This window comes from Nicotiana sylvestris, chromosome 10 (genome assembly GCF_000393655.2).
Source record: "Nicotiana sylvestris chromosome 10, ASM39365v2, whole genome shotgun sequence".
NCBI classification, from domain to species: Eukaryota; Viridiplantae; Streptophyta; class Magnoliopsida; order Solanales; family Solanaceae; genus Nicotiana; species Nicotiana sylvestris.
This window is the reverse complement of record NC_091066.1, coordinates 25,889,192-25,908,506: the sequence shown is the minus strand read 5'-3', so window position 1 is coordinate 25,908,506 and position 19,315 is coordinate 25,889,192. Positions and strand designations below refer to the sequence as shown.

The following is a 19,315-nucleotide window of genomic DNA, read 5'->3' as shown; positions in this document are numbered from 1 at the left end:
ATTTTCTTTAAAAAAAAATAAAAAAATTTGGGTCCCCCAACACATAAAACTCGAATAAAAGGGTCCCACATTCGAGTATAGTTTCGTGCTATTGTTGATTCACAATTCCGGAGTCAAAATTTCAATCTTTTTGCTTTGGCAAAATTCTAAATCGAGGTATTTCGATTTATTTTAAGTTGAAACATTTATAATAATGTATATTACTTGATTTGTATTTGTTCTATTTCGGTTTGTGTTTTTTTTTCCGAAACTAGCATGTTAAATTTATCTGAATTTAATATTAGTGTTTTCTAAAAAATATAAATTAGTAAAATAAATTTGTCTATTAATATCTTGATTTATATATATGTTTTTTCATTCCGTTTTGTATTTTATTTGCAATTAAATTTATTTGTTGTTTATGCTTAGTTTAGATTATTTTTTAGCGTAGTAAAATCCAGACCTTTTTAGCGTAGTAAAACGTAGACCCTTATAGCGTAGTAAAATTTAGAGCCTTGTAGCGTAGTAATGTGTAGTATTTTAGCTTAGAATTCCTTTTGTTTAAGTATCTTATACTGGTAGTTGAAAATGCAAACTTTGTACAATTAAGTTAATAATTGTATCAACACACATAATTAGTAATTTGTACAATTAAGTTATTACAAAATATGAATTTAAATTATAATAAAAACACATTATTATATATATATATATAAAAATACATTATTATATATATATATATAATTTGTACAAGTAAGTTATTAAAAATATGAATTTAAATTATAATAAAAACACATTATATATATATATATATATATATATATATATATATATATATATATATATATATATAATTTGTACAATTAAGTTATTAAAACATATGAATTTAAATTATAATAAAAACACATAATTATATATATATATAATTTGTACAATTAAGTTATTAAAATATGAATTTAAATTATAATAAAAACACATAATTTATATATATATATATATATATATATATAATTTGTACAATTAAGTTATTAAAAAATAATAATTTAAATTATAATAAAAATACATAATTATATATATATATATATATATATATATATTTAAGTTATTAAAAATATGAGTTTAAATTATAATAAAAACACATTATATATATATATATATAAAATTTGTACAATTAAGTTATTATAAAATATAAATTTAAATTATAATAAAAACACATAATTATATATATATATATATATATATATATATATAATTTGTACAATTAAGTTATTAAAAATAATAATTTAAATTATAATAAAAACACATAATTATATATATAATTTGTACAATTAAGTTATTAAAAAATATGAGTTTAAATTATAATAAAAATAAATTATATATATATATATATATATATATATATATATATATATATAATTTGTACAATTAAGTTATTAAAAAAATATGAATTTAAATTATAATAAAAAACACATAATTATTAATGATAGTTTAATGATAGTTTACAGTTGACGACATGGACGCGACTATACATCCTGGCCCCTGGACGTTGGATCTATTAGCCCTACAACCCCAGCATAGATCCGAGTATATATGGGACGGACAGTTGCTTACGCAGACTTTCCGGGCTAGGAGAGTGGATCTATTGTGGGAGTTTTTGAGTCCTCCCTGTGTTCTACATCCCCGCGTGGTCTTTTACTTGGAGGAGATGAGATTTTATAGGATTATTAGGATTGACCGGATATAGCTCGACTATGCTTTGATCATGGCCTTGATTGAGCGGTGACGACCGAAGACGCACACTTTCCATTTGCCCATCGGCGAGGCCACCATCACACTCCAGGACGCTGAGATTTTATATGGCCTGTCCGCTGATGGCTTGCCAGTTTTACTCCTGCGACCATGAGATATTATTCGCGGCAGGCATATTGGGATATGCTGCACATGCTCACGGGTTTCATGCCGGAGGACGAGGCGGTAGCGTCTGGGTCCAGTCGTATACAGTTGGTCCCCATTAGAGACCACCTGGTGCAGATCCACCATACTATCACTGATGAGTCTGCGGAGATGGATATACAGCGATATACGAGGCTGCTGTTGCTCCTTCTATTTGGGGGGTCTTGTTCCCGAACACTTCGGGGAACCTAGTGAGCCTCCGTTTTCTGCATCATATTGCCCGGTTCGAGGATACATCTTTGTACAGCTGGGGTGGTGCTGTCATCTCATATCTGTACAGGCAGATGTGCCGGGCTTGCATCGGCACACAGAGAGACGTTGGTGGCTTTCTGCCGCTTCTACAGGTGACAACATATTCAAATAATATGTCCATTAGTTACAATTCTACCAAGTTATAGTTAATCTTATACTTTACGTCAACTTTGTATGTTAGGTTTGGGTCTGAGAGCGATTTCTGCAGTTTCAGCCACCTCTACCACATCTACCGGCTAATGTAGAAATTCCGCAACTCCCTCTAGCCTGTAGGTGGGTTATGCGTCGTACTCTTGCACGAGAGTATGATGCCTATCATAATCTCGATGTGTTGGATCTGCTGGAAGACGCACAGGTGAATATCTAACTAAACTTACCTGTTATAGATTAACTTAGTGATGCGCACTAACAGTTTGTGTTCTTATTTGATAGTTCATCTGGACGTCGTACACCGATGAGGTGATAGGTACCCTGCCAACGTATTGCAGGTTTGGCCGACATATTTGGAGGGCTTCTGTCCCGCTCATATGCCTCGATATTGTCTAGCATCATGCCTCCGAGCGGGTATTTCGTCTGTTTGGCCTGTCGCAGCCTATACCGACTCCGCCTGCATGGCATGCTTTACATTATGAGAGGGATGATCGGTCCAGGGCAGACGACACATTTATGGCATGGCTTAACGAGCAGTTGGGTACCTGGGACAGGCGAGGGGACTTGACCCCACCTCCGCAGCACTTTCCTATTCCACGTTATATGGCATGGCACTGCACTGTTTCCCGGCTTTTTATCGGGAACCCAGTTCATCAGGCACACGGTTGGTACGTCCCATACGCCGAGAGACACGAGGCGCTGGTATGTTTTCTGTTATTATTAGTTATATAGCTATAATTTAGTGCCAAATATGTAGTTTATATTATTTACTTTGTGCAGGCGATTGGATTGCATACCGTCTATCATATGGGGCAGCAGATGCAGAGTTATGTCCACGATCCTGTGGCCATGTAGGAGTATAGTCGTCGATTCATGGATGTGGCTGCGCAGACACTGCAGCGAGCCCGATCGGATCAACGTTTGGCACACGAGGCTGATTATATGGACCCAACAACGTACCAGCGAGGCTGTGGTATCCCACGAGCTGGTGGTGCCCGACGAGCTGGTGGTGCCGGATGACGTGGTCGTGGGCGGAGAGGAGGTGGTCCCCAGCAAGGGGGCGTTGAGGCTCCTGCTGATGATGTTGCTGCTGATATGGCAGGTGGCATGCATGAGACGGACATGCCGTCTTACAGCCTTGGAATTTATCGCACTCCCGTTCCATCGCAGGTGACCCCATCGGGTCAGTTATTGATCACGGGCTCGAATATTCAAGGAGTGGATTGGGGTAGATACTTCCCAGGCCCGTCTACCACTGTTAAGGATCGACCGACCCGAGATTTTTATAGTGGGCGCCGACTGAGTTATGGCTCCACATCACATGCGCAGGTATGAGTTAATTAGTATTGAATTTGAATTTGTGTTAACTGTAACTTATTTATTTTCTTTAACTTTATTAATTTCCTTTTTAAGGCTTCATGCGATTCAACGACAGATGACTACATTCAGGATCTAGAGACGATGATGGTAAGACAATATAAATTGTTGTGAATTGTTATGTAGTTTTCTATACTAAGTTTCATATTATTATGTAGCCTTCTACTGGAGCTGACAGCACCACCGATACATGTCATCCTGCGTCGCATCCAGCTATAAGGAGACGACTTGATGATGATGATCCTGATAGTGTACTCGGGCGGGAGGGGATGCGACTCAGGCCAGCGGCTGCATTGAGACACACCAGATGCGGGACACATTGACATGGTGTAAATAATATTTTTGTATACATTAACAATATTATTTAATCGAATATGCGCATTACTTTTTTTAGTTCTCCATTCGTTTGATAGTTTCATAAAATAAAATTTAGTACAACACAAGCACTTAAACTTAACTTCTACTTCAATTAAAATAAAATTTAGTACAACACACAAGGAAAACATTACTACAGTACAAACACAATCACAAACACAAATATAGCAGGCCAACATAATAAAAATACATGAAATATGAAAAATACACTAAACACATACATGCCAATGTTTAGCCCCGGTTGCTATTTATTCTCCGCTCCAACCACTTAAATCGTTCTTACAGCTGTTCTTTTTCTTCTTCTACCTCTTTCAGTTTCGCCTTCACCTCCGCAAGTTCCAGTTTATATTTTTTTCGATCCTTTTGTGCTTCACAATTCCATTGTGTTTTCCATTTTTCTTCTCCCACCTCCTTTAGGTTCGCCCTCAAGTCTGCAATAATTCTATTGCTTTCTTTTTCATGTTCCTGTTGTCTTAAACACATATTATGAAGAAACCGGAGTTGTTCTTTGTAACATTCCTGATAACATGGTTCATCAACCCATTCTTGAAAATCACAAATAGGTTCGCCGGGAACCTTGTAAAACTGGTTCATACAGTGCCAGTAGCGGCGTCCAACTTCACCACCTTCCCAACAATTTTGCATCAAACATATTTTTCCACAGTTGCACTTTGGTGGACGAAGAGGTTGAGCCATTTGTGTAATATTTAGTTTTAGTAAAAAAAACCTTACCTTTAATAAAATACTTGCTTTTAGTAAATTTTGAGCACACAACATAACTACAATGAGCCCGTTATTTATAGGCGAGATAACACCCACATAATGTACTATCTAATGGAGCTATACTTTGCGTGTTAAATATCATGATGTTGACAAGACAACTTTATGTCAGTTGGTCGGCTTTTTCAGTTCGACAAGACAACACACACATAACGGACTATCTAATGGCGCTATACTTTGCGTGTTAAATATCATGATGTTGACAAGACAACTTTATGTCAGCTGGTCAGCTTTTTCAGTTCGACAAGACAACACACACATAATAAATATACAGATAATTTTATTAAATTATTATTTAAATAGGTAAAATGGGAAAGTACAAATAATAGTTAACAAGCATAATTTTATTTCATAAATCTTGCAACATAGATATAACAACTAATTATTACAACATCAACTCATGGGTAGTTAGGTACACTAGAAGAACACCCACCACGAGCTTGATTAGTTTTGCCACCCAAACCAGCTGAAGGACATTTACGATGGTCGTGTCATGTTTGCAAGCATATACCACATTTGCGCGCATAAACGGTGTCACTAACATCCATTTGGTTCCGTATACATGTTATCTTCTGCACCTGTTTTTTACGCAAATAGGACTTGTTACACACCATTTTAAATGGTTCCGGAGGCCAATAATGCTCAGCACCCACTGTCTGCAACTGACCACTATATGTGTTTAGGTACTTGGAAATACTATATTGTTGATCAACATAGTTGGTCTCCGCATAACCGACACGTTGAAAACACTTGATGGCATGTGAGCAAGGCATGTAGTAGATGGACTATTTCCCATAGGAGCATAACCTTACAGATTCATTTACAGTATGTACATTATTACCCCGATTATTATGGATAGCGGTGCGAACTTCAAAAACACCTTTTTCGTTATCATACTGCAAAAATGAATGCCAATGTGCTCGCCGTATGTATTTCTCAAATCTCTTCATAGGCACTGGCATAAATTCAAAACCCCTCTCCATCAATTCCGTTGTAGTGCAGACCTTTGAACAAACCTCTCCGCCATCTGCTTGAACAACATCTGCACCATGGCTGTGACGGGCAATCCTCTTGCTGACTTCAATAACCCATTGAAGGACTCTAACATGTTTGTAGTAAGAATTCTCCATCGTCTGCCACCATCCGCATGCAACGTCTACTTTCAGGGTCATGTCGCATTAACCAACGATAGACTGCCTCATCTTCTTGCCTGATAGAATCCATATGCCTCCAAAATTTATGCTGTTGGTGGTCTGTTGCTGCCATCCACATCAAATCATATAGATCCTTGTTGGGATGTGCCTTCTGGAAATTGGCCTTAAAGTGCCTCACACAGTAACGGTGGTATGCATAAGGTTCTTGCCATGCAGGCAAGTTCTCCACAGAACTTAATATACCACCGTGCCGATCAGATATTAGACAAATACCTGAACACTGTTTGACAACGTGCTCTTTCATGTGGTTCAATAATAGCGTCCACGTCTCTGTGCTTTCATTGGCACAAATAGCAAAAGCTAGAGGAAATATTTGTCCATTAGCATCTACTGCCACAGCTATCAATAGCTTGATATCGTACTTTCCATAGACATGAGTTCCGTCTATGGATATTACTGGTCGGCAATGCGAAAAACCATCAATTTCTGGCTTAAACGCCAAGAACACGTAATTGAATATGTATTCTGGTGTTCCCGGACTCTGCTCAAGCTTCCATTCAACAACTGTCCCGGGGTTAAAGTGCTGCAGTGCGGCCATGTACTTTGGCAGAGATGCAAATGACTTATCCCAATTACCGTAGACAATTTCAAATACTCGTTTGCGCCCGAGAAATGCCTTTCTTTTCGTAATGGTATGGCCATATTCCTGGTGGACTGATGTAATGCACTCTTTGATTGTATACCTTATGGACGCTTCGATATGCGGAATAAGTACAAGAGAAATCAAGTCAATATCCAAGTTGAAGTGATTCACGTTGAATGTGTCCATTTCGCATGTGTGGGTGGGAACGTATTTACCCACTTTCCACATACCTGTCTTCTTCTTGGTCGCACGCAACATCCAATTACATGGCCAAAACCACATGCGGCAAACAACCTTGTATACCATCGGACTTGACTCCCATACCTGCATCTCACGACACTCTTTTACGTTGTGCATTTTACAAGCCCTGCTTAAACGTGTTTTATCAGGAAAAAATATCCCCTTTGCAAGTACCGTTGGTCTAGACTCATCCCACATTGCTGTCCGGATTTCATCAAAATCCCTTGTTAGAGCTTCCACATCCGGCACGGTTGGCAAGTTATCAATGTAAGGAATCTCCCTTGAATGAAACGGCACTTCGGACTCATACACTCTTCGTCTAGGGGGTCTCTCTTCAAATCAGGTCCTTCCTCCTCATCCTGCTCATCACCATCCTCATGAAAAAAGGGTGTCTTGTCTCCGAATTCATCGGCATTGTTATCGTAATCACTATTCTATTCCTCAATCTGTGCATCTGCCAGATCCCGATGTAATACGTCATTTTCGGTCAATTGAGTGAATACGGGTGGATCAACTTGCTCGTTTTCACTGCACAACCAACAAAAATATAAGCTACTGAATTAATAAATGATTTCCATATAGCTATATCACTTCACTTACAAGTCGTAATGTGATGAAATTTCATGATGGGCGTTTTCAATTAAGTGATGACTACCGGATGTGCCACTTATAAAATTCATATCCGACCGGTACCCCCTATTAAATATATGAGCATTAATACAAATTCAATACGCCAAAAATATACATAATTAACACAAATGAAAATTGAAGTTTACCACTCTTCTTGTGAATTATGGAAAGTAGAGTATAAATTATTTTCTCGCTGCTCATTCGCCGGCGGTGATAAGTTTAAATCAAGGAAAACTCTTTCATCCGAAACCTGTTCGGCAAAAACTGCTCCATAATAACCACCCGATGACTGGGGGTTATCTCTGCTACGCACAACCTCATTTTTTGGAACGTCTTCGACCTTCACGTACATCTCCAATATTGGGATTACAAGAAATTCCCGGCATTCGTCCGGAGTCCTCAGAAAATCACTCAAAGTTTCATCATCATCGATGTTAAACTCCGAGTAAAAAGAAACCCCTTGCGGAGTGATGGAATACGGATATCTTCCGGTTACTTTAAGTATCACTGAACGTTTTCTCACACTCAATTTTTTGCATAACAACGATATCAATTTATCATACTCTATTGTAAGTGGCAATTTAACATGACACTGAGCAGGTAAACGGTAGCCCACAGAGTTATTCTCCATCACAACCTCACCCCCCCCCCCCAATATAATGAAACTCTTTTTCTACGCTCTTAAGACATAATGAAAAAATGCTGGAGAATTTAAGAACAATAAACGTTTCAACAATAGGTAACAAATTTTTTGAATGAATTTCTATACAATTCTAACCTCTTTATATAGGAAATGGCTAGCCGGGAATTTTTTTTATATAGGTATAGTGCCCAAAAAGTTGGCACTATACGCTTTTGAATTATTGAAGTCACGAATTTTTGGTGGGGCCAGGAAATCTATGTATAGCGCCACTATACCTGGCGCTATACATACATGCTGTATATATAGCGCCAGGTATTGTGGCGCTATACCTGACCATGTCAGCTTTTACAGTATAGCGCCACAATACCTGGCACTATACCTTAACGGTTCCGTTACTGTTAGTATATAGCGCCAGGTATTATGGCGCTATATATAAAAAGATCATTTTTTTACCACCTATTTGTGTTGTTTGAGTCCAAAAGAACCACATTTTGGTTCCGGCCCCCTGCTAGGAGGGGCAAGACTACCAAAGCCCTAGGCAAAGGCAAGAAGTAATAAGAAGAACTGACAACTTCAGAAGTTCTTCCGAACACGCTCCAGCTCATCGGTCTTGTCGGCTGTAGGAGCAATACTCCATAAAGGCCGAATGAAACTTTTATGTTGACTTTAGGGCATCTCCAATATTTACCTCATTTTTTGTTTTCAAAATGGGGATTTCCCTATTTTAGGACAACTTACTCCAACCATTCCCCCATTTTTTCCCCAAACATTTTTATATTCTTCTAATTCTTCTATATTATATTATATTATTATTTTTCATTTCAATTTCATTTTTTAATTTCCATTAAACAAATTCCATCTTTTATTTTTATTAATTTATAATTTCCATAATTAAAACAATTTCATAAAATTTTAAATAATATAATTTGTAAGCAATTATTATAGATTAACTAATAATTCAAATAAAAGTGAAATCATTGTGATATGAGATTAATTAAATACATATTACATAACGATAAAATTCATTCGAAATACTAGATAAATATCCAACTTCAACCTCTAGTATTCTCCCATAAATGATCTATTAATGCATTACGAAGTGCAAAATGAGCATCTTTGTCCTTAATTCTTCTATATCGAAATAAAAATTCTTGAAATCGTTGATTTTTATCTACTGCCATTTCTACATAAAAATAATAAATGCACGAAAATTAATTTATCAAAATTATACACCAAAGTTAAGATATAATATTAATAAAATAAAGACATTACATAAACATAATTAGATATATATAAAGAGATAAATTAAAAGATTAAATAATAAAATAATAATAAAAAATGATGAATAGTAATGGGGGAGATGAATAGTGTGCCCCCATATTTGAGGGAACACTATTCATCCCCCATTTTGGGGACAAAAATAGGGGAGGGTTAGAGCTAAATTCCCCCAAATATTTCCCCCATTACGCGGGATGGGGGCAAGGTTGGAGATAGCCTTAGGGCATCTCCAACCTTTACCCCATTTTTGGTCCCCAATACTCAAACCATTCCCCCATTTTTTTCCCCTAACTTTTTTATATTCTTCTCTCTCTTCTATATTATATTATTATCTTTCATTTCAATTTCATTTTTTAATTTCTATTAAACAAATTCCATCTTTTATTTATTAATTTATAATTTCCATAATTAAAAAAATTCCGTAAAATTTTAAATAATATAATTTGCAAGAAATTATTATAGATTAACTAATAATTCAAATAAAAGTGAAATCATTGCGATACAAGATTAATTAAATACATATTACATAACGATAAAATAATAAATGCACAAAAAATAATTTATCAAAATTATACACCAAAGTTAAGATATAATATTAATATTATAAAGACATTACATAAACATAATTAGGTATATTTAAAGAGATAAATTAAACGTTTAAATAATAAAATAATAATAAAAAATTGATGAATAGTAATGGGGGAGATGAATAGTGTACCCCATATTTGAGGGAACACTATTCATCCCCCATTTTGGGGACAAAAATGGGGGAGGGTTGGAGCTAAATTCCCCCAAAAATTTCCCCAATTATGGGGGATGGGGGCAAGGTTGGAGATGGCCTTACAAGAGAAACATCTTTTGACGGTTGTGAGATATTATACCTAGGAGGGCAAGGTTCGAGCTTCCCTTCCTGAAGCGGGAGAGAACATCACCACTCACCAGGAAGGTTTCTTATTTGTCTTCACCTACCTGTTTACTCTCGGTTTCAAGACAACCATTATCCCGGTGATCAAGGACTTTTGTAAGCCATTCAACGTTTGTTGGGGTTAGCTAGGACCAAACGTGTGGCCATTAATGGATTTCCTGAGGTTCCTTGCTGAGAAAGTGATTAGTGTTACTAGAACTGAAGGATTCCCATGCCCTCACTGGGTAGGTTTCTCTTATCTTGTTCTTGGTCTATTAATTTAAAGACTCAGCCGGTCATTTGAGTATTATATCTCTATTCCCCCATTTATTGCTTATTCTATATTTCTTTGTCGCTATGTAACTTGTCAGGATAGTTGGTTTGGTTCCGGGGATATTTTGGAATGAATTGGGACACTTAGTCCCAAGGTTACAAGCCTAAGTTGAAAGAGTTTATCGGATGTTGACTTATGTGTAATGACTCCAAAATGGAGTTTTGATGGTTCCAATAGATCCATATGGTGATTTTGGACTTAGGAGTATATCCGGATATTGATTTAGATGTCCGTAGGTGATTTTGGCTTGAATTGGCGAAAGCTGAAAAATTGATGTTTGGAGGGTTGAGAAGTTTGATCGAGAGTTGACTTTATGGTTATTGGACTCAGATCTTGGTTTCGGAAGTTGGAATAGATCTGTTGTATCATTTATGACTTGTGTGCAAAATTCAAGGTTAATCGGAGTTGGTTTGGTATGTTTCGGCATTAGTTTTGGAAGTTAGAAGTTCATAAGTTCATTGAGCTTGAATCGATGCGCGATTCATGGTTCTAGTATTATTTAATGTGATTTGAGGCTTCGAGCGAGTTCGTTTGATATTTTGGGACTTGTTGATATGTTTGGTTGAGGTCCCGGGGGACTCAGGTGAATTTCGGATGGTTAACGGATTGAAATTAGACTTAGAAGAGTTGCTAAAGTTGTTGATGCCCTTGCTTCTTGTTTCCTCTTACGCAATCACGGGGAGGGTAAGGTCTGGTAGGTGGGAATTTATTCTATGCAATCGCGTGGTTAAGGTTGCGATCGCAAATCCTTGTGGGAGTTGTATTATGCAATCGCGTGAGAGAAGACGAGTCCGTGAAGAGGAAGAGGAGGTGTGGGAGTTCCAAGCGTTGTTCATCGCGATTGCATGAGGCTGTCCACGATCGCGACTTGGAGCGTGCATCTACGTAAAAGGTTTTTGGCTACTGAAGATTTTGTTCTTCGGGATCGCGAAGGAAATTCTGCGATCGCAATGTAATCACTGGGCTTACTATTAAAATAACAAAATCGAGGGTTTGAACCCATTTCTTATATTTTGAGCTAGACACCTCGAATTTGGGTGATTCTTGGATGGATTTTCAAGGAGTTAATTGGGATAAGTGATTCTAACTCGTATTTGGTTGTTATACATGAATCTATCATTGTTTCTACCATTTAATTATTGTTTTGGGTTGGAAAAATTGTAGAAACTTCATCGACTTTAATTTGAGGATTTGAAGGTCTAGTTGAGATCAGAATTGAGTAATTTTGGTGTGGTTGGACTCGTTGTTCAATGAGTGTTCGGATTTTATTTATTTTGTCGCATTCTGAGACATGGACCTGAGGTTGACGTTTTGGGTTGACCTTTTGACTTTTGCTAAAAAACCTAACTTTATCATATGGAATTGATTCATATAGCTTGTGTTGATTGTATTAAGTTGTTTGTGGATAGATTCGAGCCATTCGAAGGCTGATTCGTGAGGCAACGGCTTGTTGGATTAGATATTTGCGCGGGTTGAGGTAACTAACACTTTGAAACTTGGTTCTGAGGGCATGAATCCCTGAAATACATGTTATGTGGTTGGTGTTGAGGTGACGCACATGCTAGGTGACAGGTGTGTGAGCGTGCACCATAGTAATTGTGACTTGGTCGACTCCGTAGAACTATGTAGTCATCTAATCTTGTTATTATTCATGTATTCTCCATGTGTTAGAAGAATTGAGTCGTGAATCATGTTAGAAAATCATGTTTAGGCTATAAGTTGGTGCTGTTGGGATCCAGAGAAGTCATTTTACTGTTGAATATTATTTGCTTAATTTGTAATCATGTACTAAGTCACATCTATCATTTGCATATCATATCTCAGTCTCCGTTGCCATTTATTGTTACATCAAATTTCATTGTTTGCTGATTGCTATGAGATTTGTAAGCCTGAGAGACTGGAGAGATTGATGACTAAGTGAGGTCGAGGGTCTGATTGTGAGTGATATTTATGGGATCGGGCTACACGCTGCAACAGACTTTATTGATTCATGTCATGATTGGCTTATATTAGTGCTTAGGCAGGATCTGCCCCTCTGGAGTCTGACATACCAGTAGTGGACACAGGTACCTACTGAATGCAAGTACCAAGTGATTGGGAGTGCTGTGTGATTGAAAGTGCTGAGTGATTGAGAGTACTGAGTGATTGAGGGTGTTGTGAGTTTGAATAATCCGAGAGTATGTATATGACTTTATCACTGTGTTGTGTTACATTTGACATGTAGATATAGACATGTAACATTCCTCATATCAGTCATATTTGGCATATTTTATCTATGTTGAGCTCAAAATGTTAATTACTTTAAAGCATGTCTACATTTTTGAACTGTCTAGAAACTGATTATTAGATTTTCTCTCTGAGTTATTACTGTTATTAGCTGAATTTGGACTGTACCTTCTGAGCTCATCACTACTTTCAGCTCAAGGTTAGTCTTATTACTTATTGAGTACATTGGGTCGGTTGTACTCATACTAGACTCTGCACTTTGTGTGCAGATTCATGTACTTCTAGGTACGACAGTTGCTAGATTCAGAGCTTTATCTGTTTGGAGACTATTGAGGTAGCTGCCTTGGCGTCAGCAGACCTCGACTCTCCTTCTTTTCAGTTTATAAGCACTGTTCTACCTTTCATGACAGTTGTTTTGGCAATTAGACTGTATTATCATTTAGATGTTCATGTACTCAGTGACACCCGAATTTTGGGAAAATTGTATTTGAGTCGCAGTATTACTTATAGACTAATTATGAGAGATTATTGTTCAACCTGTTTCATCTTATTTTTAATTTAAAAATACGTAGTTATTTGTGGTTGTCCGCTTGTCTAGTACTGTGAGGCACCATCACGACATGTTGAGTTTTGGGTCGTGGCAAGTGGAAGTTATAGGAATAGTTTAACATACATGATGTTGTCTCCATTTACATACATTCATGTCTTTGCGGGCTCTTCATTGAAGTATTTCTTGTGTCTTGGTTTGCATGTCATAGTGGGTTCTACCCCCTGTGCTTTCAGCCTCGAACAGTAAGTAATCACAGGGTTTCTAGGCCTTTATATGTCGAACACACAAGAGTATGAAATCTCTTTCCAACATGGTCTATAGTTCCTGTGAATTTTCCTAGAAACAATTAATGTTAAAGTATTTTGGGAATGGAGAAATCAACATTTCATAATTGGAAATTAGAGTATTGGATACGTTACTTTCTCTGAAATCACATTAGAATTTTCTTGCTCCTAAAATATTTAGAAAATGGGGTGCTTTCGACTTTTATTTAATCAACTTGACCTCTAGTGTGCAAGTAGTGAATGCAGCTATCATGATATTCGGCTTAATGTATGTGTATTTATATGCATGTCGCCTCGCATTTTAATCATATTTCATAGTTTGTATGTATAATTTAATGCTTTATGCTAATTTGTGGTATTTTTATGTGTGAGAGTTATCCGGGAGCAATGTAGGACAAAAGTGCACGATTTGAAGCAAAACAAGAAGAAAGCGAAAAGTCCGCCCAGTCTAGCACCGAGGCTAGCGCGTTGGGCTTCCTGGGGCACAGAAAACAGACTTGAATTTTTTAGGCAATTTTCCAGCACAGGGTCAGCGCGACGCGCTGCCTTGGACACTGGGTGATTGGGTATTCTCCTACTTCGTGTAGGACAAGGTCTTTTTCGGGTCCTACACATCCCCAACTCATATAAAAAGAAGTCTAAACTTATTTTGAAGGGAGAGACGCCACTTTGAGAGAAAAATACAAGCACGGAATACTCGAGAGCAAGAATTCTCAGTTTTTCTTCATCTTTCTTGGTATTTCAACTTCAAACACTTGTAAAATTGTTTAACTTTATCATGAGTGGCTAAAACCCATTTGTTTTGGGGTTCTGATTTAGCCATGAATAGTGTTATTTGAAGTTGATTTTACCTTGATTATAATTCGCTAATATATGGTTGCTTCTTCAATTTTGTGTTTTGTTGCTTAATTGTCTCGCCAACAATTAGGTTATATTTACTATATATGCTATGTTTGGGAAAGCTACGTCTAGATTAGAGAAGAACTGAAGAGAACATGATCTTAACTCTAAGTGGGGAACGAATTTGTGGCTAAGATAGGAATATACCTAATCACTATGCTTAATTGAATAACGTAATCTTAATGCGTTCTTAATAGATTGATTCCATAGGAATATATGCATTAATCTATTTTGAATAAGCGAGCAGTAATTCGGAAGAATGCTACAAGAGTATTTACTCGATTAATTAGCAACCATAAGCGAACTGCATGAAAATGAGAGTTAATTAGAACACAATAGGATTGGTGAATCGATCACAATCATGGAATATTTATCTCTACTGATTTCTCAACAACCATTTTTTACTCACTTAATTAATTACTTGTTACATTCATTACTTAGTTATAATCGCACAATTCAACTCTGATTGACTCGACTGAAAAATAATTTTAGTAAAATTAGTAGGTAGTTAAAACATGTCTCCGTGGGTTAGACACTCTACTTATCATTACTTGTTAACTACGTATACTTGCATGTACATTTGAGAGCAACACATTTTTGGCGCCGTTGCCGGGGACTTGAATATTGACTACTTTACTAGCTTTTACTTTTGTTGTCTATTTCGTCAAGTCTAACGTTACTTATTGGTTTCTCTACTCTCCGGAACTTTGTTTGAATGCAAAGGGTCGGGAGCCAAGATAGACTTCAAGGCTTTGACCCTGAACCTGAGAGAACATTTTACAGGAGGTTGAGGGAAGCAAGGGACACAAATAATCTTCAAGCACTTGTTCAACTTCCCGTGGACATAGCAGACGAGCAACATACGGCAGTTCAGGAAGTGGTGATGCCTAGCATTGCTAATATCACCTCCAGATCGTGAAGCCCAGGATCATTGGGCACTTTGAGCTGAACAGGGCATGATCCAACTGTTACATGCAAACGGGTAATTTATGGGTCTTCCACTTGAGGATCCACAAAAATACATTCTGAACTTCTTGGAGATTAGTGATACTTATATCACTAATGTCCAAGAAGTTCAGAATGTATTATTGTGGATATATTACTAATGGAGTTACTCCGGACTATGTGAGGCTCATACTATTTCCGTTTTCTTTGTTGGGCAAAGTAAAGAGGTGGTTGAAGGCGGAATCGACTAAATCTATTACATAGTGGAAAAATCTAGTTAGAAAATTTTTGGCACGATTCTTCCCCTCAGGCAAAACTGCAAAGATCAGAAGTGAAATAGTAGCCTTTAAACAGAAGTCAGGCAAGTCTTTATATTCAGCTTAGGAGAAGTTCAAGGGGCTGCTTAGGGATTGTCCTCATCATAACCAAACTAATGAAGTGTTGGCTCATACCTTCATACAGGGAATACACCCAGAGACCAAGATTGTGGTAGACGTTGCAACGGGAGGTCAAGTGTTGGAGAAAAGCTTTGATGAGATTTATGTATTGTTGAACAATTTCTCCAAAAGTAATCCTAACTGGAAGGGAGAGATGAGCAGACACACAGTTCAAAAATCCGTAGGGGTCGTTGATTTAGATGTTGTTTCTGCACTATCAACGTAGGTCATCATATTGGCCAATCAAGTCAATACGATGACCTTGGTCATCAATAAGCAACAAGCTCATCTAGTGCAGCAGGTTCAGATATTTTATGAAGTATGTGGAGAGAGTTACGAGCGATCTATGCCTAGCAAATCTAGAGTTTGTATGTTTTTTGTATAATGTAAATCGAGGATAGACAAATCAGTATGAGAACACCTACAATTCAAACTGGATGAACTATACAAACTTTTCTAGGGGTGAAAATCAAGGTACTTAGAATCAGTACATGCCACAAGCTCCTCAACAGCAATATAGACTACCACAGGCTGCACAACCAACAAACTTTAGGATTCATATTGAAGATATGATAAAGAAATTGATGCTGACCAACAGGCCAAGCGACAACCCACTCAGTAACTATTCAGAATTTAGAGCGACAAATGGGGAAACTTGCTAGTGCCCAAAATACTCGGCCAGCTGGGGCTCTTCCAAGTGACACTGAGGCTAATCTAGGGCTCCTATTAATGTCGTGTCACTAAGTAATGGCAGACAATTAGCATAATTTCTATCGAAGAAGAGAAAACAAGTGACTTTTGGAGAAAAATAGGCCACCATAGAAGTAGAAACAGAAAATGCAAAGGAGTTAGAGAAGCCAATTGAAGAGGCGGTGACAAAGCAACCACAACCAATAGTTGCAAAGCCACCACCTCTATTCCCTCAAATATTGTAGAAATTGAAGGATAATACAGCTTACAAGAAGTTTCTTGATATCTTGAAGCAGGTGCAAATTAATATTACACTGGTAGACATCCTGCCGGAAGTGCCTAAATATGCAAATATATCAAAGATATTGTGGCAAATAAGAGAAGGTTAGTCAATTTCGAGATTGTGGCACTTACTGAAGTATATAGTTAAAGAATTCAAAGCAAGCTACCTCAGAAGTTGAAGGATCCAGGTTGTTTCACTATCCAAATTTCACAGTAAGCAGACAGTCGGGCAAACCTTATGTGATCTTAGAGCGAGCATCAATTTAATGCCACTATCTGTCTTCAGGCAGTTGGGGCTGGGTGAACCGCTACCAGTTATTGTAATCTTGTAGTTGGCGGATCACTCCCTTGCTATTCCAGAATGGGTGATTGAAGATGTGCTAGTCTAAGTGGGTTCTTTCATATTCCCTGTTGATTTCATTATCTTCGACTACGGGCATGATCAGGAAGTCCTATTTATTTTACGGTGTCCATTCCTAGCCATGGGTCAAGCTATTATTGATGTTTGTGAAGAAAAGATGACAATAAAAGTGGGTAATCGAGTGTAGGTCTTCAATATTTATAAAGCACTTAAATTATCAGTCCACTATGAAGGGTTATCCATGATTTCTTTGGTGGAAAGTGATGTGCCCTCGGTGATGCCTTATATGAGCCCCACAAAACCTCTTGAACGAGCTTTATTGGGGGGATGAAGAAGAAAGTAAAGATGAATTAGTGGAAGAAATTGAGCAAGTCCTCAACATGGCTTGCAAGTATGTCCATGGGCTTGGGAGATTTGAGGAATTGGATCGACCAATTACTCTGACCCCTCCTAAATTGTCTATTGAAGAAGCTCTGAAACTGGAGCTCAAGCCTCTACTAGCACACCTGTGATATGCTTACTTGGGGAGCTCTGAAATGTCGCTAGTGATTGTTTCATCCACCTTGCCCAACGTGCAAGAAGAAAAGCTGCTAAGGGTGCTTCGCAAGCACAAAGAGCCATTATGTGGACAATTGTTGATATTAAAGGAATCAGTCCATCATTCTGCATGCATAATATTTTTTTGGAAGATGGACCTCACCCCAGTGTTGAGCAACAAAGGAGGTTTAATCCCATTATGAAGGAGGTCGTGAATAAGGAAGTAATTAAGTGACTTGATGTAGGTATCATTTTTCCTATTTCTGATAGCAATTGGGTAAGTCTAGTGCAATGTGTGCCTAAAAATGGCGGGATAACAGTGGAAGAAATGAGAAAAATGAGCTAATTCCTACTCGCACCATGACTGGGTGGAGAGTCTGCATTGACTATAGAAGGATCAACAAAGCAACCCCCAAGGACCACTTTCCTCTTTCGTTCATTGACCAGATGTTGGATATGTTAGCTAGGCATGAGCACTATTGCTTCTTCAATGGTTATTCGGGGTACAATCACATTGTTATAGCCCTAGAGGATCAGGAAAAAATTATCTTCACGTGCCCTTATGGTACTTTTCTTTTAAGCGAATGTCATTCGGTCTTTATAATGCACCGACTACTTTTCAGAGGTGCATAATGACCATTTTCACCGATATGATGGAAAATTTTGTAGAAATATTCATGGATGACTTTTCAGTCTTTGGGCCTTCTTATGATGTTTGTTTGAAGAATTCGGCCAAGGTGTAGGCACGATGTGAAGAAATGAATTTGGTGCTAAATTGGGAGAAGTGCCACTTCATCGTGCGAGAGGGCATTGTTTTAGGTCATAGAGTCTCGAAGAGCGTCATTGAAGTTGATAAGGCAAAGGTGGAGGCAGTTGCAAAATGGCCTCCACCCATATCTTTGAAGGGTGTATAGAGTTTTTTGGGGCACACAGGTTTTCATAGATGCTTTATTAAAGACTTTTCATAAATTGCTACTCCATTGTGCAAGTTGCTCGAAATGGATGTGACATTCAGATTTGCGGAAGCCTGTCCGAAGGCGTTCGAGGAACTTAAGGTGAACTTGTGGCGCCGGATTGGTCCTTGACATTTGAACTTATATGTGATGCACGTGACCATGTTATTGGGGCAGTGTTAGGCCAGAGGAAGGACAAGATATTTTACTCCATACACTATGTAAGTAAGACTCTTGATGATGCACAATTGAATTACACCACTACTGAGAAGGGGCTGTTGGTAGTTGTGTGGGTCTTTGAGAACATTCGGTCTTACTTGGTGGGAACAAAAGTCATAGTCCACACCGATCATGCAACAATCAGGAATCTATTTTCAAAAAAAGAATCCAAAGCTAAATTGGTGTGCTGAGTTTTCTTATTTCAAGAATTTGACGTAGAAATACAAGATCATAAGGGC

General features: G+C 37.7%; 1 non-coding gene across 1 annotated transcript; it reads right to left on the bottom strand.

Annotated features, from left to right (window-relative positions):
* Positions 1-15,918: 15,918 nt before the first annotated feature.
* LOC138880544 (small nucleolar RNA R71) lies at positions 15,919-16,025 on the bottom strand. The gene has a single exon (XR_011403278.1). It is a non-coding gene; the product is annotated as a small nucleolar RNA R71 (small nucleolar RNA).
* Positions 16,026-19,315: the final 3,290 nt, after the last annotated feature.